The 22636-nt window shown below is 37.3% G+C and overlaps 1 protein-coding gene across 1 annotated transcript in view; it reads right to left on the minus strand.

The window, feature by feature from the left end:
- The window catches only part of LOC118912522 (zinc finger protein 420-like), a 108121-nt gene that overhangs the window by 56281 nt on the left and 29204 nt on the right, over nucleotides 1-22636 (minus strand).

A 22636-nucleotide genomic window follows, 5' to 3' on the forward strand; every position in this document is an offset into this window, starting at 1 on the left:
TGCACATGGAACATTTTTCAGAAGAGACCACATACTAGGCTACAAAAAGAGCCTCAGTAAATTAAAAAAGATTGAAATTCTACCAACCAACTGCTCACACCACAAAGGCATAAAACTAGAAATAAATGGTACAAAGAAAACAAACAGGCTCACAAACACATGGAGACATAACATGCTTCTAAATAATCAATGGATCAATGAGCAAATTAAAAGATATCAAGCAATATATGGAGAAAAATGAAAACAACAGAACAAAGCCCCAACTTCTGTGGGATGCAGTGAAGGCAGTTCAAAGAGGAAAGTATATAGCAATCCTAGCTTATTTAAAGAAGGAAGAACAATCCCAAATGAATAGTCTAAAGTCACAATTATTGAAACTGGAGAAAGAATAAATGAGGCCCAAAGTCAGCAGAAGGAGGGACATAATAAAGATCAGAGAAGAAATAAATAAAATTGAGGATAAAACAAAGAGAAAAAATCAATGAAACCAAGAGCTGGTTCGTTGAGAAAATAAACAAAATAGATAAAACCCTAGCCAGACCTATAAAAAGAAAGAATCTACACATATCAACAGAATCAGAAATGGGAAAGGAAAAATCATGACAGACCCCATAGAAATACAAAAAATTATTAGAGAATACTATGAAAATCTATATGCTTACAAGCTGGAAAACCTAGAAGAAATGGAGAACTTCCTAGAAAAATACAACCTTCCAAGACTGATCAAGGAAGAAACAGAAAATGTAAACAGACCAATTACCAGCAAAGAAATTGAATCAGTAATCCAAAAACTACCCAAGAACAAAACACCTGGGCCAGATGGATTCACTGGGGAATATTATCAGACACACAGAGAAGAAGAATACCCATTCTCCTTAAAGGTATCCAAAAAATAGAAGAGGAGGGAATACTTCCAAACTCATTCTATGAAGCCAGCATCACTCTAATACCAAACGAGGCAAAGACCCCACCAAAAAAGAAAATTACAGACAAATATCCCTGATAAACATAGATGCAAGAATACTCAACAAAATATTAGCAAACCGAATTCAAAAAAACATCAAGATGATACACCATGATCAAGTGGGATTCATCTCAGGGATGCAAGGATGGTACATCATTCGAAAATTCATCAACATCATCCACCCCCTCAACAAAAAAGACAAAAACATAATCATCTCTATAGACGCTGAAAAAGCACTCAACAAAAATCAACATCCATTCATGATAAGAACTCTCCACAAAATGGGTATACAGGGCAAGTACCTCAACATAATAAAGCCCATATACGACAAACCCACAGCCAACATCATACTTAACAGCAAGAAGCTGAAGAATTTTCACCTAAAATCGGGAAAAAGACAGGGATGCCCACTCTCCCCACTATTATTCAACATAGTACTGGAGGTCATAGCCATGGCAATTAGACAAAACAAAGAAATATAAGGCATCCAGATTGGTAAAGAAGAAGTCAGTCACTATTTATAGATGACATGATATTGTACATAAAAAACACTAAAGACTCCACTCCAAAACTCCTATAACTAATATCTGATTTCAGGAAGTTGCAGAATACAAAATTAATACACAGAAATCTGTTGCTTTATTACACACTAATGATGAAGTACCAGAAAGAGAAATGAGGAAAAATCTTCCATTCACCATTGCATCAAAAATAATAAAATACCTAGGAATAAACCTAACCAAGGAAGTGAAAGACATATACCCTGAAAACTACAAGACACTCTTAAGAGAAATTAAAAGGACACTAACAAATGGAACTCATCCCATGCTCTCGGCTAGGAATAATTAACATTGATTCAATGCAATGCCTATCAAAATACCAACAGCATTCTTCATTGAACTAGAACAAATAGTTTTGAAATTCATATGATACTAGAAAACACCCTGAATATCCAAAGCAATTCTGAGAAGGAAAATGAAGCCAGGGGGATCTTGCTCCCCATCTTAAAGCTCCACTACAAAGCCACAGTAATCAAGACAATTTGGCACTGGCACAAGAACAGAACCACAGACCAGTGGAACAGAATAGAGAGTCCAAATATTAACCCAAGCATATATGGTCATTTAATATATAATAAAGGAGCCATGGACATACAAAGGGGGAAATGACAGCCTCTTCAACAGCTGGTTTTGGCAAAATGGGACAGCTACATGTAAGAGAATGAAACTGGATCACTGTCTAACACCATACAGAAAAGTAAATTTGAGATGGATCAAACACGTGAATGTAAGTCATGAAACACTAAAACTCTTAGAGAAAAACATAGGCAAAAATATCTTGGACATAAACATGAGAAACTTCTTCATGAACATATCTTCCCAGGCAAGGGACACAAAAGCAAAAAATGAACAAGTGGGATTATATCAAATTGAAAGGTTCTGTACAGCAAAGGACACGACCAATAGAACAAAAAGGCATCCTACAGTATGGGAGAATATATTCATAAATGACAGATCCGATAAAGGGTTGATATCCAAAATATATAAAGAGCTCACGCACTTCAACAAACAAAAAGCAAATAATCCAATCAAAAAACAGAGCAGCTGAACAGACAGTTCTCCAAAGAAGAAATTCAGATGGCCAACAGACACATGAAAAGATGCTTCACATCGCTAGTCATCAGAGAAATGACAATTAAAACTGCAATGAGATATCACCTCACACCATTTAGGATGGCTGCCATCCAAAAGAGAAACAATAACAAATATTGGCGAGGATGTGGAGAAAGGGGAACCGTCCTACACTGCTGGTGGGAATGTAAATTAGCCCAACAATTGTGGAAAGCAGTATGGAGGTTCCTCAAAAAACTAAAAACAAATACCATTTGAACCAGGAATTCCACTCCTAGGAATTTACCCTAAGAATGCAGCAGCCTAGTTTGGAAAAGACAGATGCACCCCTATGTTTATTGCTGCACTATTCACAATAAGCAAGAAATGGAAGCAACCTAAGTGTCCATCAGTAGATGAATGGATAAAGAAGATGTGGTACATATACACAATGGAATATTACTCAGCCATAAGAAGAAAACAAATCCTACCATTTGCAACAACATGGATGGAGCTAGAGGGTATTATGCTCTGTCAAATGAGCCTGGTGGAGAAAGACAAGTACCAAATGATTTCACACATCTGTGGAGTATAAGAACAAAGAAAAAATGAAGGAGCAAAACAGCAGAAGACTCAGAGAACTCAAGAATGCACTAACACTTACCAAAGGGAAAGGGACTGGGGAGGAGGGGTGGGAAGGGAGGGTATGGGGGGAAAGAAAGGGGGACATTATGATTAGCATGTTTAATGTGTGTGGGGCGCACAGGGAGGGCTGTACAACATAGAGAAGACAAGTAGTGATTCTACAACAGTTGAACTATGCTGATGGACATTGACTGTAATGGGGCATGTGGGGGGAACTTGGTGAAGGGGGAAGTCTAGTAAATGTAATGTTCCTCATGTAACTTTAGATTAATGATACCAAAAAAATACCTAACTAAAAAATTATTAGAATAACTGTATTCAGCAAAGTTGCAGGATATGAAATTAATATGTAGTACTCTGTTGCATTTCTATATACTGACAAGAAACTAGCAGAAAGAAAAATCAGGAAGACAATTCCATTTACAATTGCATCAAAAAGAATAAAATACCAAGGAATAAACCTAACCAAAGAGGTGAAAGACCTGAATTCTGAAACCTGTTAGACACTCAGGGACAGAAATTAAAGACCCAAATAAATGCAAAGCTATCCTGTGCTCATGGACAGGAAAAATTAATATTGTGAAAATGGTCATCCTGCCCAAAGCAATTTAAAGATTCAATGGAATCTCTATCAAAATACCAAGAGTATTTTCCAATGAAATAGAGTAAATAATCCTAAAACTCGTATGGAACCACAGAAGACTCTCAATAGTCAAAGCAATCCTGAGTAAAAACAAAGCTGGGGGTATTACACTTTCTGGACTTAAAGCTATACTACCAAGCTACAGTAACCAAACCATATGGTACCAGCACAAGAACAGACCCATAGATCAATGGAACAAAATGGAGAACACAGAAATAAAACCTTACATTTACGGCCAATTAATATATCATGAAGGAACCATGAATACACAGTGTGAAAATACAGTCTCTTCAATAACTGGTGTTAGGAAAACTGCACAGCTACATGCACAGAATGAAACTGAAGTACTAACTCCATACACAAAAGTAAATTTGAAGTGCTTTAAAGACCTAAATGTAAGACATGAAACCATAAAACTCTTGGAAGAAAACATACGCAAAAATCTTTTGAACATAAGCATGAGCAATTTTTTCCTGAATATATCTTCTCAGGCAAGGAAAATAAAATAAAAAAATGAACAAGCAGGACTATATCGAACTATAAAGCTTCTGTACAGCAAAGAACACCACCAACAGAACAAAAATGTAACCTACTGTATGTGGGAATATATTTGTGAATTATTTATCCAATAAAGGATTAACATCTAAAATAAAGAACTCATAGGATTCAGTATCACCAAGAAAATAATAACCCAATTTAAAAATGGGCAGAGGTCCTAAACAGACATTTTTCCAAAAAAGAAATTCAGATGGCCAATAGGCACATGAAAAGATGCTCCACATCACTAACCAGGGAAATGCAAATTAAAACCAAAATGAGTATCACCTCACACCAGTCAGAATAGCCACTACCCAAAAGACAAGATATAACAAGTGTTGACAAGGATGTGGAGAAATGGAAATCCATTGTTTGTGGGAATGTAAATTAGTGAAGCCACTGTGGAAATAAGTATGGATGTTCCTTTAAAAAGTAAACATGGACAGGGCGGAGTCAAGATGGTGGCGTGAGTAGGACAGTGGGAATCTCCTCCCAAAAACATATATTTTTGAAAATACAAGAAATACAACTATCCCTAAAAGAGAGACCAGAAGATACAGGACAACAGCCACACTACATCCACACCCGCGAGAACCCAGTGCCTCGCAAAGGGGGTAAGATACAAGCCCTGGCCCAGCGGGACCCGAGTGCCTCTCACCCCACCTCCTGGTGGGAGGAGAGGAGTCGGAGCAGGGAGGGAGAGGGAGCCCAGGACTGCTAAATAGCCAGCACTAGCTATCCGCACAACAGTGCAGACACACAGTGTGTGGGGTGCTGGATACTAGGGAAACAGGACAGTAAGACCTGTGAGCGGGTACCCTCAGCTGGTGCCCCTGGGACAAAGAAAAGCGAGTGTTTTTTGAAAGTCTTATAGGGACAGGGACCCCATAGCTGGATGGAAGGGTCCCGGGACACTTAGCCTAGCAGCTGGGAATCCCAGGGAACTCCAGGCGCCCTAAACCCCTGGGCAGCAGCTCTGAGACCCCTCAGAGTGATAAACAGCCCCCTGTCAATTCCCCCTCAGGCACCCTGCCATAGCAGAGCAGGGCCTGAGGCTAGCCATGCCCACAGCAAGGGAGCTGCTTCCATAGCAGCCCAAGAAACAGAGACCCAGTCTATGTGCAATTTCCCAACACAAGCTGCTAGTGGTCGCCGTTTTCCCAGGAAATAAACACCAGGAGCAAGTGGAAAGGGTCTTGCTTCTCCCAGCTGACAGACGAGTCAACAGCATACCACTGCATCTATCAACATGAAAAGGCAAAAAAATTTGATCCAGACCAGACTAACACAGACATCTTCCACATCCTCCCCTGAGAAGGAATCTGGGGAGATAGATTTAACCAATCTTCCTGAAAAAGTATTCAAACCAAAGTCATAACCATGCTGATGGACTTGCAGAGAAATATGCAAGAACTAAGGAGGGAGAATACAGAAACAAAACAATCTCTGGAAGGACTTCAAAGCAGAATGGACGAGATGCAAGAGACCATTAAGGGATTAGAAATCAGAGAACAGGAACACAGAGAAGCTGACACAGAGAGAGATAAAAGGATCTCCAGGAATGAAAGAATATTAAGAGAACTGTATGACCAATTTAAAAGGAACAATATCCGCATCATAGGAGTACCAGAAGAAGAAGAAGAGAGAAAAAGGGATAGAAAGTGTCTTTGAAGAAATAATTGGTGAAAACCTTCCCAAACTAAGGGAGGAAATGGCCTCTCAGACCACGGAAGCACAAATAACTCCCATGAAAAGGGACCCAAGGAGGGCAACACCAAGATACATAATAATTAAAATGGTAAAGATCAAAGACAAGGACAGATTATTAAAGGGAGCCAGAGAGAAAAAAAAGGTAACCTAAAAAGGAAAACCCATCAGGTTATCATCAGACTTCTCAACAGAAACCTTACAGGTCAGAAGAGAATGGCATGATATATTTAAAGCAATGAAACAGAAGGGCCGTGAACCAAGAATACTGTATCCAGCAGGATTATCATTTAAATATGAAGGAGGGATTAAACAATTCCCAGACAAGCAAAAGTTGAGGGAAATTGCCTCCCACAAACCACCTCTACAGGGTATCTTAGAGGGACTGCTCTAAATGGCAACAGTACTAAAAAGAGCACAGAACAAAACAACCAACATATGAAGAATGGAGGAGGAATAAGAAGGAAGAGAAATAAAGAATCATCAGTGTTTATTTATTTATTTACTTATTAAAATTTTTATTATTTTTAATTTTATCATTAACCTACAATTACATGAAGAACATTATCTTTACTAGGATCTCCCCTACCCCAAGTCCCCCCAACAAATCCCATTACAGCCACTGTCCATGAGCATAGTAAGATTTTGTATAATCACTACTTGTCTTCTCTGTGTTGCAAAGCCTTCCCTTCCCCCCCCCCACATTATACATGCTAATCATAATATACCCTTTCTTCTCCTCTGCCCTTATCCCTCCCTTCCCTCCCATTCTCCACAGTCTCTTTCCCTTTGGTAACCATTAGTCCATTCTTCGGTTCTGTGATTCTACTGCTGTTTTGTTCCTTCAGTTTTTCTTTTGTTCTTATACTCCACAGATGAGTGAAATCATTTGGTATTTGTCTTTCTCCGCTTGGCTTATTTCACTGAGCATAACACGCTCTAGCTCCATCCATGTTCTTGCAAATTGTGGGATTTGTTTTCTTCTTATGGCTGAATAATATTCCATTGTATATATGTACCATATCTTCTTTATCCATCCATCTACTGATGGACAATTAGGTTGCTTCCATTTCTTGGCTATTATAAATAGTGCTGCAATAAACATAGGGGTGCATCTGTCTTTTCAAACTGGAGTGCTGTATCCTTAGGGTAAATTCCTAGAAGTGGAATTCCTAGGTCAAATGGTAAGTTTATTTTGAGCATTTTGAGGAACCTCCATATTACATTCCACAATGGTTGAACTAATTTACATTCCCACTAGCAGTATAGCAGGGTTCCCCTTTCTCCACAACCTGGCCAAAATTTGTTGTTGTTTGTCTTTTGGATGGTAGCCATCCTTACTGCTGTGAGGTGATATCTCATTGTGGTTTTAATTTGCATTTCTCTGATAACTAGTGATGTGGAGCATCTTTTCATGCGTCTGTTGGCCATCTGAATTTCTTCTTTGGAGAAGTGTCTGTTCAGCTCCTCTGCCCATTTTTTAATTGGATTATTTGCTTTTTGCTTGTTGAGGTGCGTGAGCTCTTTATATATTTTGGATGTCAAGCCTTTATCAGATCCGTCATTTACGAATATATTCTCCCATTCTGTAGGGTACCTTTTTGTTCTATTGATGGTGTCCTTTGCTGTACAGAAGCTTTTCAGCTTGGTATAGTCCCACTTGTTCATGTCTGCTTTTTTTTTCCTTGGCCAGGGAGATATGTTCATGAAGAAGTCGCTAATGTTTATGTCCAAGAGATTTTTGTCTATGTTTTTTTGTAAGAGCTTTATGGTTTCATGACTTACATTCAGGTCTTTGATCCATTTAGAATTTACTTTTGTGTATGGGGTTAGACAGTGATCCAGTTTCATTCTCTTACATGTGGCTGTCCAGTTTTGCCAGCACCATCTGTTGAATACAGTGTCATTTCCTCACTGTATATCCATGGCTCCTTTATCGAATATTAATTGACCATATATATTTGGGTTAATGTCTGGAATCTCTAATCTATTCCACTGGTCTATGGCTCTGTTCTTGTGCCAGTACCAAATTGTCTTGATTAGTATAGCTTTGTGGTAGAGCTTGAAGTGGGGGAGTGAGATTCCCCCCCACTTTATTCTTCTTTCTCAGGATTGCTTTGGCTATTCAAGGTCTTTGCTGTTTCCATATGAATTTTTGAACTATTTGTTCCAGTTGGTTAAAGAATGTTGTTGGTAATTTGATAGGGATTACATCAAATCTGTATATTGGTTTGGGCAGGATGGCCATTTTGACGATAGTCATTCTTCCTAGGCAAGAGTATGGGATGAGTTTCCATTTGTTACTGTCCTCTTTAATTTCTCTTAAGAGTGTCATATAGTTTTCAGGGTATAGGTCTTCCACTTCTTTGGTTAGGTTTATTCCTAGGTATTTTATTCTTTTTGATGCAATTGTGAATGGAAAGGTTTTCCTGATTTCTCTTTCTATTGGCTCATTGTTAGTATATAGGAAAGCCACAGATTTCTGTGTGTTAATTTTGTATCCTGCAAATTTGGTGAATTCTGATACTAGTTCTAGCAGTTTTGGAGTGGAGTCTTTAGGATTTTTTATGTATAATATGTCATCTGAAAATAGTGACAGTTTAACTTCTTCACCAATCTGGATTCCCTGTATTTCTTTGTTTTGTCTAATGGCCGTGGCTAGGACCTCCAGTACTATGTTATATAACAGTGGGGAGAGTGGGCATCCCTGTCTTGTACCTGATCTCAGAGGAAAAGCTTTCAGCTTCTCGCTGTTCAGTATGATGTTGGCTGTGGGCTTATCATATATGGCCTTTATTATGTTGAGGTACTTGCCCTCTATGCCCATTTCCTTGAGAGTTTTTATCATGAATGGATATTGAAGTTTGTCGGATGCTTTTTCAGAATCTATGGAGATGATCATGTGGTTTTTGTCTTTCTTTTTGTTTATGTGGATGATGTTGATGGATTTTCGAATGTTGTACCATCCTTGCGTCCCTGAGATGAATCCTACTTGGTCATGGTGTATGATCCTTTTGATATAGTTTTGAATTAGGTTTGCTAATATTTTATTGAGTATTTTTGCATCAACGTTCATCAGGGATATTAGTCTGTAATTTTCTTTTTTGGTGGGGTCTTTGCCTGGTTTTGGTATTAGGGTGATGTTGGCTTCATAGAATGAGTTTGGGAGTATTCCCTCCTCTTCTATTATTTGAAAACTTTAAGGAGAAAGGGAATTATATCTTCTCTGTAGGTCTGATAAAATTCCGAGGTAAATCCATCTGGCCCGGGGATTTTGTTCTTGGGTCCTTTTTTGATTACCACTTCAATTTCTTTGCTGGTAATTGGTTTGTTTAGATTTTGTGTTTCTTCCTTGGTTAGTCTTGGAAGGTTGTATTTTTCTAGGAAGTTGTCCATTTCTTTTAGGTTTTACAGCTTCTTAGAATATAGGTTTTCATAGTGGTCTCTAATAGTTCTTTGTATTTCTGCTTGGTCCGTCATGATTTTTCCTTTCTCATTTATGATTCTGTTGATGTGTGTTAATTCTCTTTTCCTCTTAATAAGTCTGGCTAGAGGCTTATCTATTTTGTTTATTTTCTCAAAGAACCATCTCTTGGTTTCATTGATTTTTTCTATTGTTTTATTCTTCTCAATTTTATTTATTTCTTCTCTCGTCTTTATTATGTCCCTCCTTCTGCTGACTTTAGGCCTCATTTATTTTTCTTTTTCCAATTTTGATAATTATGACAGACTATTCATTTAGGTTTGTTCTTCTTTCTTTAAATATGCTTGGATTGCTATATACTTTCCTCTTAAGACTGCTTTGGATGCATCCCTCAGATGTTGGGGCTTTGTGTTGTTATTGTCACTTATTTCCATATATTGCTGGATCTCCATTTTAATTTGGACTTTGATTCTTTAGGAGTGTGTTGTTAAGCCTCCATGCGTTTGTGAGCCTTTTTGCTTTCTTTGTACAATTTATTTCTAGTTTTATACCTTTGTGGTTTGAAAAGGTGGTTGGTAGAATTTCAATGTTTTTGAATTTACTGAGGCTCTTTTTGTGGCCTAGTATGTGGTCTATTCTGGGGAATGTTTCATGTGCACTTGAGAAGAATGTGCATCCTGTTACTTTTGGTGTAGAGTTCTATAGATGTCTATTAGGTCCATCTGTTCTAGTGTGTTGTTCAGTGCCTCTGTGTCCTTACTTATTTTCTGTCTGGTGGATCTGTCCTTTGAGTGAATGGTGTGTTGAGGTCTCCTAAAATGAGTGCATTGCATTCTATTTCCTCCTTTAGTTCTGTTACCATTTGTTGCACATATGCTGGTACTCCTGTGTTGGGTGAATATATATTTATAATGGTTATATCCTCTTGTTTGACTGAGCCCTTTATCATTATGTAATGTCCTTCTTTATCTCTTGTGACTTTCTTTGTTTTGAAGTCTATTTTGTCTGATTCTAGTACTGCAACACCTGCTTTTTTCTCCCTATTGTTTGCATGAAATATCTTTTTCGATTGCTTGAGTTTTAGTCTGTGCATGTCTTTGGGTTTAAGGTGAGTCTCTTGTAAGCAGCGTATAGATGGGTCTTGTTTTCTTATCCCTTCAGTGACTCTATGTCTTTTGATTGGTGCATTCAGTCCAATTCCATTTAGGGTGATTATAGATAGGTATGTACTTAATGCCATTTCAGGCTTTAGATTTGTGCTTATCAAAGGTTCCAGGTTACTTTCTTTACTATCTAAGAGTCTAACTTAACTCACTTAGTATGTGGTTATAAACACAATCTAAAGGTTCTTTTCTGTTTCTCCTTCTTTTCCTTTCTCCTTCCTTCTTTATATATTAGGTATCAAAATCTTTATTTTTTGTCTATCCCTTGATTGACTTTGAGGATAGTTAATTGAATTTTGCATTTGCTTCATAATTAGCAGTTCTACTTTCCTTACTGCGGTTTTATTACCTCTGGTAACAGCTATTCTACCTTAGGAACACTTCCATCTATAGCAGTCCCTCCAAAATAGACTGTAGAGATGGTTCGAGGGAGGTAAATTCTCTCAGCTTTTGCTTGTCTGGAAATTGTTTAATCCCTCCTTCAAATTTAAATGATAATCTTGCCTGATAAAGTAATCTTGGTTCCAGGCCCTTCTGCTTCATGGCATTAAATACATCATGCCACTCCCTTCTGGCCTGTAAGGTTTCTGCTGAGAAGTCTGATGTTAGCCTGATGGGCTTTCCTTTGTATGTGATCTTATTTCTCTCTCTCGCTGCTTTTAGCAGTCTGTCCTTATCCTTTATCTTTCCCATTTTCATTACTTTGTGTCTTGGTGTTGTCTTCCTTGGGTCCCTCATGTTGGGAGATCTGTGGATCTCAATGGTGTGAGAGACTATGTCCTTCCCCAGATTGGGGAAGTTTTCAGCAACTACCTCCTCAAAGACACTTTCTATCCCTTTCTCTCTCTCTTCTTCTTCTGGTATCCCTATAATGCAAATATTGTTCCACTTGGATTGGTCACACAGTTCTCTCAATATTCTTTCATTCTTAGAGATCCTTTTTTCTCTCTGTGCCTCAGCTTCTTTGTATTCTTCTCTAGTTTCTATTTCATTTATTGTCTCCTCCACCATATCCTACCTGCTTTTAATACCCTCCATCGTGCTCTTCAATGATTGGATCTCAGACCTGAATTCATTCCTGATTTCTTGGATGTTTTTCCATACCTCCATTGGAATATCGATGATTTTTATTTTGAACTCCCTTTCAGGAGGAGTCATGAGGTCCATATCATTTAAATCTTTCTTGGGAGTTGTATTAATAATTTTGCTCTGGACAAGTTTCCTTTGGCACTGCATGTTTGTATATGGTGCCCTCTAGTGTCCAGAAGCTGTAGTCTCTGGAGCTGCTCAGCCCCTGAAGCAATGTCTGGGGTCACAGGGGAGCAGGACTGGTGCCTGGGGGGAGGAAAGAGCTGTTCCCCACCTCCCGGCTGCTCTGCCTGTCTCCACTGCCTGAGCCAGTGTGCCGGCCACACAAGTATAAGTTTTTGTCCCAGAGCAGCCAGATATGGATTGTTGCTTTCCACAAGTGGCCGGAATCCCAGTCTCCCCAGGAACTCTGCCTGTATTAACTTTCCAACCCAGTAGTCATGCGAGTCTCATGAAATGCAGGTTTTTGCTCCCAGTGCAGATCTCCGGAGCTAGGTATTCAGCAGTCCCAAGCCTTCCACTCCCTCCCTACTCTGTTTCTCTTCCTCCGGCCAGTGAGCTGGGGTGGGGGAGGGGCTCGGGTCCCATGGAGCCACAGCTCTGGTACGTTACTCCATTCGGTGAGGTCTGCTCTTTTCTCCAGGTGCGTGCAGTCTGACGCCGTCCTCTTTCCTGTTGCTCTCTCAGGATTAGTTGCACCAATTAAAATTTCTAATTGAATCCAGTTTTAGGAGGAAGCCTCTGTAAGCCTCTGTCTCTCCTCCCAAGCCGCCATCTTTAATCCATTCTCCTACAATATATTCAGAGCCAGTGTTATGCCCAGATTTCGTGACCCCCAAAGAGTGCCAGGGAGCCGTGTCCGGTACAAAAGCAAAGAGCCTTTATTTATGCTAGCTCGAGCTCAATCTCCTATCTGCACCGAAACAGTGGAAAGATGCCAGGGAGAGAGCCAGACAGTGTTTATAATAGCTCAATAAGCGAGTTAAGTTATACAGTAAGATAGTAAAGAAGCTAACCTGGAACCTTTGGTAACCACAAACTTAAAGCCTGCAATGGCAATAAGTACATATTTTTCAATAATCACCCTAAATGTAAATGGACTGAATGCACCAATCAAGAGACACATAGTAATAGAATGGATACAAAAGCAAGACCCATCTGTATGCTGCTTACGAGAGACTCACCTCAAACCCAAAGACATGCACAGATTAAAAGTCAAGGGATGGAAAAAGATATTCCATGCAAAGAACAGGGAGAAAAAAGTAGGTGTTGCAATACTACTATCAGACAAAACAGACTTCAAAACAAAGAAAGTCACAAGAGATAAGAAAGACATTACATAATGATAAAGGACTCAGTCCAACAAGAGGATATAACCGTTATGAACATGTATGCACACAATACAGGAGTACCAATATATGTTAAACAAATAACAACAGAATTAAAGGATGAAATAGAATGCAATGCATTCATTTTGGAAGACTTCAACACACCACTCACTCCAATGGATAGATCGGGAACAAGTCAGGGATGCCCACTTTCCCCACTGTTATTCAACATAGTAATGGAGGTCCTAGCCAAGTCAATTAGACAAAAGAAAAAATACAAGGAATCCAGATTGGTAAAGAAGAAGTTAAACTGTCTCTATTTGCAGATGACATGATATTGTACATTAAAAACCCTAAGGACTCCACTCTAAAACTACTAGAACTAGTATCAGAATTCAGCAAAGTTGCAGGATACAAAGTTAACATACAGAAATTTGTGTCTTTCCTATACAATAATAATGAACTAATAGAGAAATCTGGAAAACAATTCCACTCACAATCACATCAAAAAGAATAAAATACCTAGGAATAAACCTAAACAAGGAAGTGAAAGACCTATACCCTGAAAACTATAAGACACTCTTAAGAGAAATTAAAGAGGTCACTAACAAACGGAAACTCATCCCATGCTCCTGGCTAGGAAGAATTAATATTGTCAAAATGACCATCCTGCCCAAAACAATATACAGATTCGATGCAATCCCTGTCAAATTACCAATAGCATTCTTCAACGAACTGGAACAAATAGTTTTAAAATTCATATGGAAACACCAAAGACCCCGAATAGCTAAAGCAATCCTCAGAAGGAAGAATAAAGTGGTGGGGGGGATCTCACTCCCCAACTTCAAGCTCTACTACAAAGCCACAGTAATCAAGACAATTTCGTACTGGTGCAAGAACAGAACCACAGACCAGTGGAACAAAATGGAGACTCCAAATATTAACCCAAACATATATGGTCAATTAATATTCGATAAAGGAGCCATGGATATACAATGAGGAAATGACAGTCTCTTCAACAGATGGTGCTGGCAGAACTGGACAGCTACATGTAAGAGAATGAAACTGGATCACTGTCTAACCTCATACACAAAAGTAAATTCGAAATGGATCAAAGACTCGAACGTAAGTCATGAAACCATAAATCTCTTACAAAAAAACATAAGCAAAAATCTCTTAGACATAAACATGAGTGACCTCTTCTTGAACATATCTCCCCGGGCAAGGGAAACCAAAGCAAAAATGAACAAGTGGGACTATATCAAGCTGAAAAGCTTCTGTACAGCAAAGGATACCATCAATAGAACAAAAAGGTACCCTACAGAATGGGAGAATATATTCGTAAATGACGGATCTGATAAAGGCTTGACATCCAAAATATATAAAGAGCTCACGCACCTCAACAAGCAAAAAGCAAATAATCCAATTAAAAAATGGGCAGAGGAGCTGAACAGACACTTCTCCAAAGAAGAAATTCAGATGGCCAACAGACGCATGAAAAGATGCTCCACATCACTAGTTATCAGAGAAATGCAAATTAAAACCACAGGGATATATCACCTCACACAAGTAGGGATGGCTACCATCTAAAAGACAAACAACAACAAATGTTGTCGAGGTTGTGGAGAAAGGGGAACCCTCCTACACTGCTGGTGGGAATGTAAATTAGTTTAACCATTGTGGAAAGCAGTATGGAGGTTCCCCAAAATGCTCAAAATAGAAATATCATTTGACCCAGGAATTCCACTTCTAGGAATTTACCCTAAGAATGCAGCACTCCAGTTTGAAAAAGACAGATGCACCCCTATGTTTATCACTACACTATTTACAATAGCCAAGATATGGAAGCAACCTAAATGTCCATCAGTAGATGAATGGATAAAGAAGATGTGATACATATACACAGTAGAATATTACTCAGCCATAAGAAAAAAACAGATCCTACCATTCGCAACAACATGGATGGAGCTAGAGGGTATTATGTTCAGTGAAACAAGCTAGGTGGAGAAAGACAAGTACCAAATGATTTCACTCATATGTGGAGTATAAGAACAAAGGAAAACTGAAGGAACAAAACAGCAGCAGAATCACAGAATCCACAAATGGACTAACAGTTACCAAAGGGAAAGGGACTGGGGAGGATGGGTGGGATCGGAGGGATAATGATGGGGAAAAAGAAAGGGGGCATTATGATTAGCACGTATAGTGTGGTGAGGGGCATGGGGAGGGCTGTGCAACACAGAGAAGACAAGTAGTGATTTTACAGCATCATACGTTGATGTACAGTGACTGTGAAGGGGTATGTGGGGGGGACTTGGTGATGGGGGGAGCCTAGTAAACATAATGTCCTTCATGTAATTGTAGTGTAAAGATGCCAAAATTAAAATAATAATTCTCTAAAAAAATGAAAAACTAAACATAGACATACTATTTGATCCAGTAATTCCACTCCTAAGAATTTACCTGAAGATAACAAAACACCTGATTCAAAAAGATAAATATACCCCTACAGTTATGGCCACATTAGTTACAATAGCTATGTTATTGAAGTAATTAAAATGTCCATCAATATATGAATGAATAAAGATGTGGTACTCATACACAATGGAATATTATTCAGCTATAAGAAAGAAAGAAATCTTGCCATCTGCAACAAATGGTTGGACCTATAGTGAAATAAACCAAGCAGAGAAAGACAAATACCATACAAATTTCACTTATTTGTAGGATATAAAAACAAAATGAATAAAATAGCAGTAGATTCATAGACACTGAGAGGTAACTGGTGGTCATCATTAGAGAGGGGTTGGGGTGTGTGGGTGGGAGGTTGTAGGGGATAAAGGGGCACAAAGATTTTCAAATCATAAGCTGATCAAAGGAATGGTCATAGAGCATGGAGAATACAGCCAATGATTCTATAACATCCATTTTAACAAAAAGTAACTGCACTAGCTAGGGTAAGGATTTAATTATGCGGCTAACTGTTGAACCACAGTTGTATAGTTTAAACCAATATAAGTTTGTATATCTACTATACTTCAACTGTGCTTTAATTAGAAAACAGAATACAAAGCCGTTCAAAGCCTTCAAGAAAATGAAATAGGTGGAAACACTTCCAGACTAATTTTAAGAGGCCAGCATTATGCTGATACCAATACCAGGCAAGACACAAGAAAACAAAATCATAGGACAATATCCCTGATGAATACAGATGCAAAAATCCTCAACAAAATATTAGCAAACATATTTCAATACCATATTAGAAGGATCATACACCATAAACAACTGGGTTTTATTCCAAGGATACAAGGATGGCTCAACATTCACAAATCAACCAACATGATATATTAACAAAATAAAGGATAAAAATCATATGAACATCTCAATTTATGCAGAAGAGCATTTGACGAAATTCAACATCCATTTATGATACCCTCAACAAAGCATTTATAGAAAGAACATACTTCAGTATAATATAGGCCATACATACACACACACACACATAATGTAATGTATATATAACATATATGTTAATGCAAAATGATTACCACTATAGCATTTGCAAAGATCTCCATCATGTTGCATAATTGCCATTTCTTTTTTGTGGTGACATTTAATATCTATTCATTTAGCAATTTTAAATATATAATAAAGTATTATTAGTCACTATGCTATACATTAGATCCCTAGAACTTATTCATCTAATAAATGGAAGTTTGTACCCTGTGATCAACATCTCTCCATTTCCCCAATTAGCCTGTGGTAACAATCACTATACTGTTTCTATGAGTATGGCTATTAGATTCCACATATGAGCGATATCACATAGTATTTATTTCTCACTTATTTCACTTAGTATAATGCCCTCAAGGTTGATCTAAATAGTCACAAACAGCAGAATTTCCTTCTTTCTTACTGCTGAACAATATTCTATTGTGTATATACACATCTTCTTTGTCCATTCACCCACTGAAGGACTCAGGTGGTTTCCGTATCTTGGCTATTGTGAATAATGCTGCAAGAACATGTAAGTGCAAATATCTCTTTTCATTTGGAGATATACATAGATGAGGGATCTCAATTTCATTTGGAGATATACACAGATGAGGGATTGCTGGATCATATGATAGTTCTACTTTTAATTTTATAAGAATCTCCATACTGTTTTCCATAGTAATTGTACCAATTTACATTCTCATCAACAGTGCACAAGAATTTATTTCTCTTCACATCTTTACCAACATTTGTTAACTCTTGTTTTTAATGATAGCCATTCATTCAGTTATGTGGAATCTCTTTGTGGTTTTGATTTGCATTTCCCTGTTAATGAATGATGCTGAGCATCTTTTCACTTACCTTTTGGTCATTTGTATGTCTTTAGAAAAATGTCTACTTGATTCATCTACCCATTTTTAATCAGATTGTTTTTGCTATTGAGTTGTATGAGTTGTTTTTTAAATACACATTTTGAATATTATCCATTATCAGACATGACTTGCAAATATGTTCTCCCATTCTACAGGTTGCCTTTTCATTTTATTTCTCTTGTTGTGCAAAAAAATACTTTCAGTTAGATGTAGTTCCACTTATCTATTTTTATTTTTATTCCTTGTCCAAATCCAAAAAATTACTACCAAGATCAATGTCAAGGAGGTTTTTTCTTGTTTTCTTCTAGGAGCTCTAGGGTTTCAGATCTTATGTTTGTCTAATTCATTTCAAGTTAGTTTTTGTGAGTAGTACAACATAGGGGCTCCATTTCGTTCTTTTTCATATGAATGTCATGTTTTCCCAACATCATTTATTAAAAAGACTATCCTTTCTCAACTGAGTATTCTAGGCTCCGTTCTTAAATAGTAATTGATAGTACATATGCGTATGTGTGTGTGTCCATTTTATGCTAGTACCATCCATTCTTAATTACTACCACTTTGTAGTATAGTTGGAAATGAGGCAGTGTTATGGCTCCAGCTTTGTTGTTCTTATTCAGGATTGCTTTGGCTCATCAAGGTCTTTTGTGGCTCCATACAAATTTTAGTTTTTTCTATTTTTGTAAAAAACACCAATGGAATTTTGACAGGGATTAAATTGAATCTATAGTTGAATTTGGGTAGTATGGACATTTTAACTTTAATTCAGACCCATAGACATGGGATATCATTTGTGTCTTCTTCAATTTCTTTCATTGAAGTTTTCTAGTTTTCAGTGTACAGATCTTTCACCTCACTGGTTAAATCTATTCCTAAGTACCTTATTGTTTTTGATGCTATAGTAAATGGGATTTTTTTTCAGGTATTTCATTATTAGTGTATAGAAATGCAACTTACCTCTGTACATTGACTTTGTGTCCTGCAACTTAACCCTATTCATTAACTCTAACAATTTTAAGGTGGAGTCCTTAGGATTTTCTACATATATGACATACCATCTAAACAAAGGCAATTTTACCTCTTCAATTTGGGTGACTTTTACTTATTTTCTTACATGATTGTACCAGCTAGAACTTCCACTATTATGTTAAGTAGGAGTGGTGAGAATGGTCACCCTTGTGTTGTTTCTGATTTTAGAAGAAAAGCTTTAAACACAATTGAGTATGATGGTGGCTGTGGGTGTCATATATGGCTTTTATTATGTCAAAGAACATTCTTTCTATAACCAAGTGGTTGAGCATTTTTCTTATGGAAGAATGTATTTTGTCTGTACCTACTGAAATGATTTTTACCTTTCATCCTATTCATGTGATGTATCATATTTATTGATTTACATATGTTGAAATATCCTTGCATCTCAAGGATAAATCCCACTTGACCATGGTGTATGATTCTTTTAAAATACTGTTGAATACGGTCTGCCAACATTTGAGAATTTTTGCATCTATGTTCATCAAAGTTATCAGCCTGTAATTTTCTCTTCTTGTAGCATCCTTGTCAGGTTTTGGTATCAGGGTAAGGCTGGCCTAGTGAAATGAATTTGGGAGTTTTCCCTCCTCTTCCTTTATTTGGGAAGAGTTTGAAAAAACAACTGATATTCTTTAAATGCTTGAAAAAATTCACCAATGAAGCCATCTGGTACTGGAATTTTCTTCATTGGAAATTTTTTATTACTGATTCAAACACATTTCTAGCAATTGGTCTGTTCAGGTTTTCTATTTCTTCATCATTCTATTTCTTGGTAGTTTTTGTATGTTTCTAGAAATTTATGGTTTTAGATTATCCAATTTGCTAACATAATTGTTCATAGTACTCTCATATCATCCTTTGTATTTCTTTTTTATCAGTTTGAATGTCTCATTTCTGATTTTATTTAGGGTTTGGTTCCCTCACTTTTTTCTTTAGCTTCTTTAAAAAAAACAGATTTTAGTTTATCTTTTCTATTGGCCTAGTGAAATGAGTTTGGGAGTTTACCCTACTCTTCTACTTTTTGGTAAGTTAATCTTTTCTATTGTTTTATTAGTCTCTTTTTCATGTATTTATGCTCTGATCTTTCCTTCTAACTTTGAACTTAGTTTATTCTTTTTCTAGTTCCTTGACATTTAAAGTCATTTTAATTGAATTTTTTAAAAACATGCATTTATCGCTATAAATTTCCCTTTAAGAACTTCTTTAACAGCATCCTGCAGATTTTTATGTATTATTTCCATTTTTATTTGCTTTGAGATTTTTTTTGCTTTATTCTGTCCCAAGAAGTGTGCTTAGTTCTTCAATAGCATGTTTATTTTCCACATATTTGTAAAATTCCTAGCTTTCCTTTTGTTAATTTCTAATTTCATACCATTGTAGTTGGAAAATATATGTGACATGATGTCAATCTTCTTAAATTTACTAAGACTTGTTTTGCGACCAATTATATGATCTATCCTGGAAGATACTCCTTGTGAACTTGAGAATGTGTATTCTGCTGCTGTTGATTGAAATGTTTTATCTACATGTTAGGTTCATTTGGTCTAATGCAAGGTTCAATTCAAGTGTTTCCCTGTTTTGTTTGGATTGTCTATTCATTGCTGAAAGTGGTGGGGGGAGTATTGAAGTCCCTCCTATTATTATTATAGTGTCTATCTCTCCCTTCAGAGCTTTTCATATTTGCTTAATATATTTAGGTACTCTAATGTTGGGTGTATACACATTTATGATTCCTGTATCTTCTTGATTAATTCACCCCATTTCATTATATAATGACCTTGTTTGTCTTTTATTATAGTTTTTGGCTTAAAATTTATTGTCCAATTATAGCTAGCCCTGCTTTCTTTTCATTTCTACTTGCATAGAATATCTTTTTCCATCTCTTCATTTTGTGCCTATGTGTGACCTTAAAGTTGAAATGAGTCATTGGAAGTAGCATATAGTTGCGCCTTATCTATCCAGCCACTTTTGATTGGTGAATTCAATACTTTTGCATTTGGAGTAATTAATGATCTGGAAGGACTTACTAACCTTGTCTCATTTTTTGTTTTCTGGCTGTTTTGTAGTTTGTTCTTTTACTCCCTCTTTCTGCCTACTAATTGTATTGGTGAGTTTCCATGTTTGTATGCTCTGATTCCCCTCACTTTATCTTTTGTGAATCTACAGAAAGTTTTCACTTTGTGGTTACCATGAGGCTTACATAATCATATCTTAAAGATAAAACAGTCCATTTTAAGTTATCAACTTCAAATCATATACAAAAACTCCATTCTTTTACTCCCCTTTTATTTTGCCACTTTCATAGTGTGCATTCACAAATTATAGTAGCTAGTTACTTTTTATATTTTTCTTTATTCTATGTTTAAATGGTTAACACAGATTATAGAATTAGAGTTTTCTAAATCTACTTACCCTTACCAGTGTGTAGACATTTTCCTATTTCCATGCACTAATTAGAATCTTTTCATTTCCACTTAAAGAACTCATTTCAACATTTCAGCATTTTGTAAGGCAGATCAAGTGGTAATGAACTCCCTAAGCTTTTATCTGAGAAAGTTTACTGCTTCTTCATTTTTGAGGGATAACTTTGCTGGAGAGTGTATTCTCTGCGGGAAATATTTTACTTTCAACACTTTGAACATACTTCTCTCATGGCCTATAGGATTTCTGCTGAGTAGTATATAGCCTAACAGAGGTTCCTTTGTAAATCACATTTTTCCCCCTTCTTGATGCTTTTAGGATTCACTGTTTTTAATCTTTGATAGTTTCATTATAATGATGTCTAGGAGGTCATTTTGAATCCAAATAGGATTAGATTCATGAACTCAGATGTCCAAGTCTCTCCCCACGCTGTGAAGTTCTCAGTTATTTCTTTAAATAAACTTTCTTCCCCATTCTCTCTCTTCTATTTCTGGAGTTCCAGTGGTTCTGTTATTTATTTTATGGTGCCCTACAGACATCTAGACATTCTTCACTTTTTCATTCTTTTTCTTCTCCTCTGTCTGCATTATTTCAAAGTTCCTGTCCTCTATCTCTTTGATTCTATCTTCTGTTTAGTCTACTCTACTGTTGATGTTCTCCATTGCATTTTTACTTCATTCATCAATCCTTCTGATCTAGAATTTGTTTTGCTCATTTTTATGATTTCTATCTTTGTTTACACTTGTTTTGAATGCTTTATCCAAGAGATCACATTATTCTAACTCTTTGAACTTGGTTAGTGGAGTATTGAGATCTTTTTGTGATGTCATGTCCTTGATTCTTCATGTTCCTTGGAATTGTGCATTGCTTTTGCACTTGAAGTAGCAGTTGCCTTTTCTAATCATTAAAAGTTGCCTTCAGGTGCGAGATACATTTTGTTGGTCCCACTTATTCCTGGGACCTTCTCTGACCTTGTATGGATACAACTGCTTGTGCTTTTTGCTCCCTCATGGCTGAATTCTTAAGTTTTTATGTCTTCTCTCATCTAACAACTCACTAGGCTGGCAGCTGAAAAGTTTTGTTTTCCCTAAGATGATACTACTGCTCAGTTTTGTGATTTCTCCGTCACCCACAGTCTCTGGCTTATTTTTTGCATGCACTCCCTGTCTACCAGATCTGGCTATCACTGCTGCACCAGGGAGCATGTGCAAGGAGTGAGCTCCAGAATTTGGGAAGTTGTGGGTTTAACATTAATACTTTTGGTTCCTGCAAGACAGGTTGGGGGTGCTGGGGTGAAGTTTTCTCAGTGGCTTGTCAGCTTCCTGCTGGAATCCTAAATGCAGTCAGTGGGAACTGTGTTCCTTTAGTGCATTCTGATTCTTATATGCCTATTTCCTAATCTCCTCCCTCCTCCCAGTCATGGAGGTACTGCTTCAATACTCTGGGTGGTGCAAGAAAGAAATGAGTTTCTCCAGTATTATTATATACACCTGAGGAAGCTGGGCATTCACTCACTATTCTCCCTTTCCCCAAGGGAAGGTCCTTGCTGGCTAGATTGGCCCCGTGCCAGGCACCTTGGGGAAGGGCTGGTGCTGGTGAAGTTCAATTTATTCTAATGCATCCAAACTTTTATTTCTTCAGGGGAGTGCTGGAATTTCTCCTCAGGAAGCACAGACCTCTACAAAGGCTCTTATCTGTGGCTATCTGCC

Source organism: Manis pentadactyla, chromosome 15 (assembly GCF_030020395.1).
Source record: "Manis pentadactyla isolate mManPen7 chromosome 15, mManPen7.hap1, whole genome shotgun sequence".
NCBI lineage: Eukaryota > Metazoa > Chordata > Mammalia > Pholidota > Manidae > Manis > Manis pentadactyla.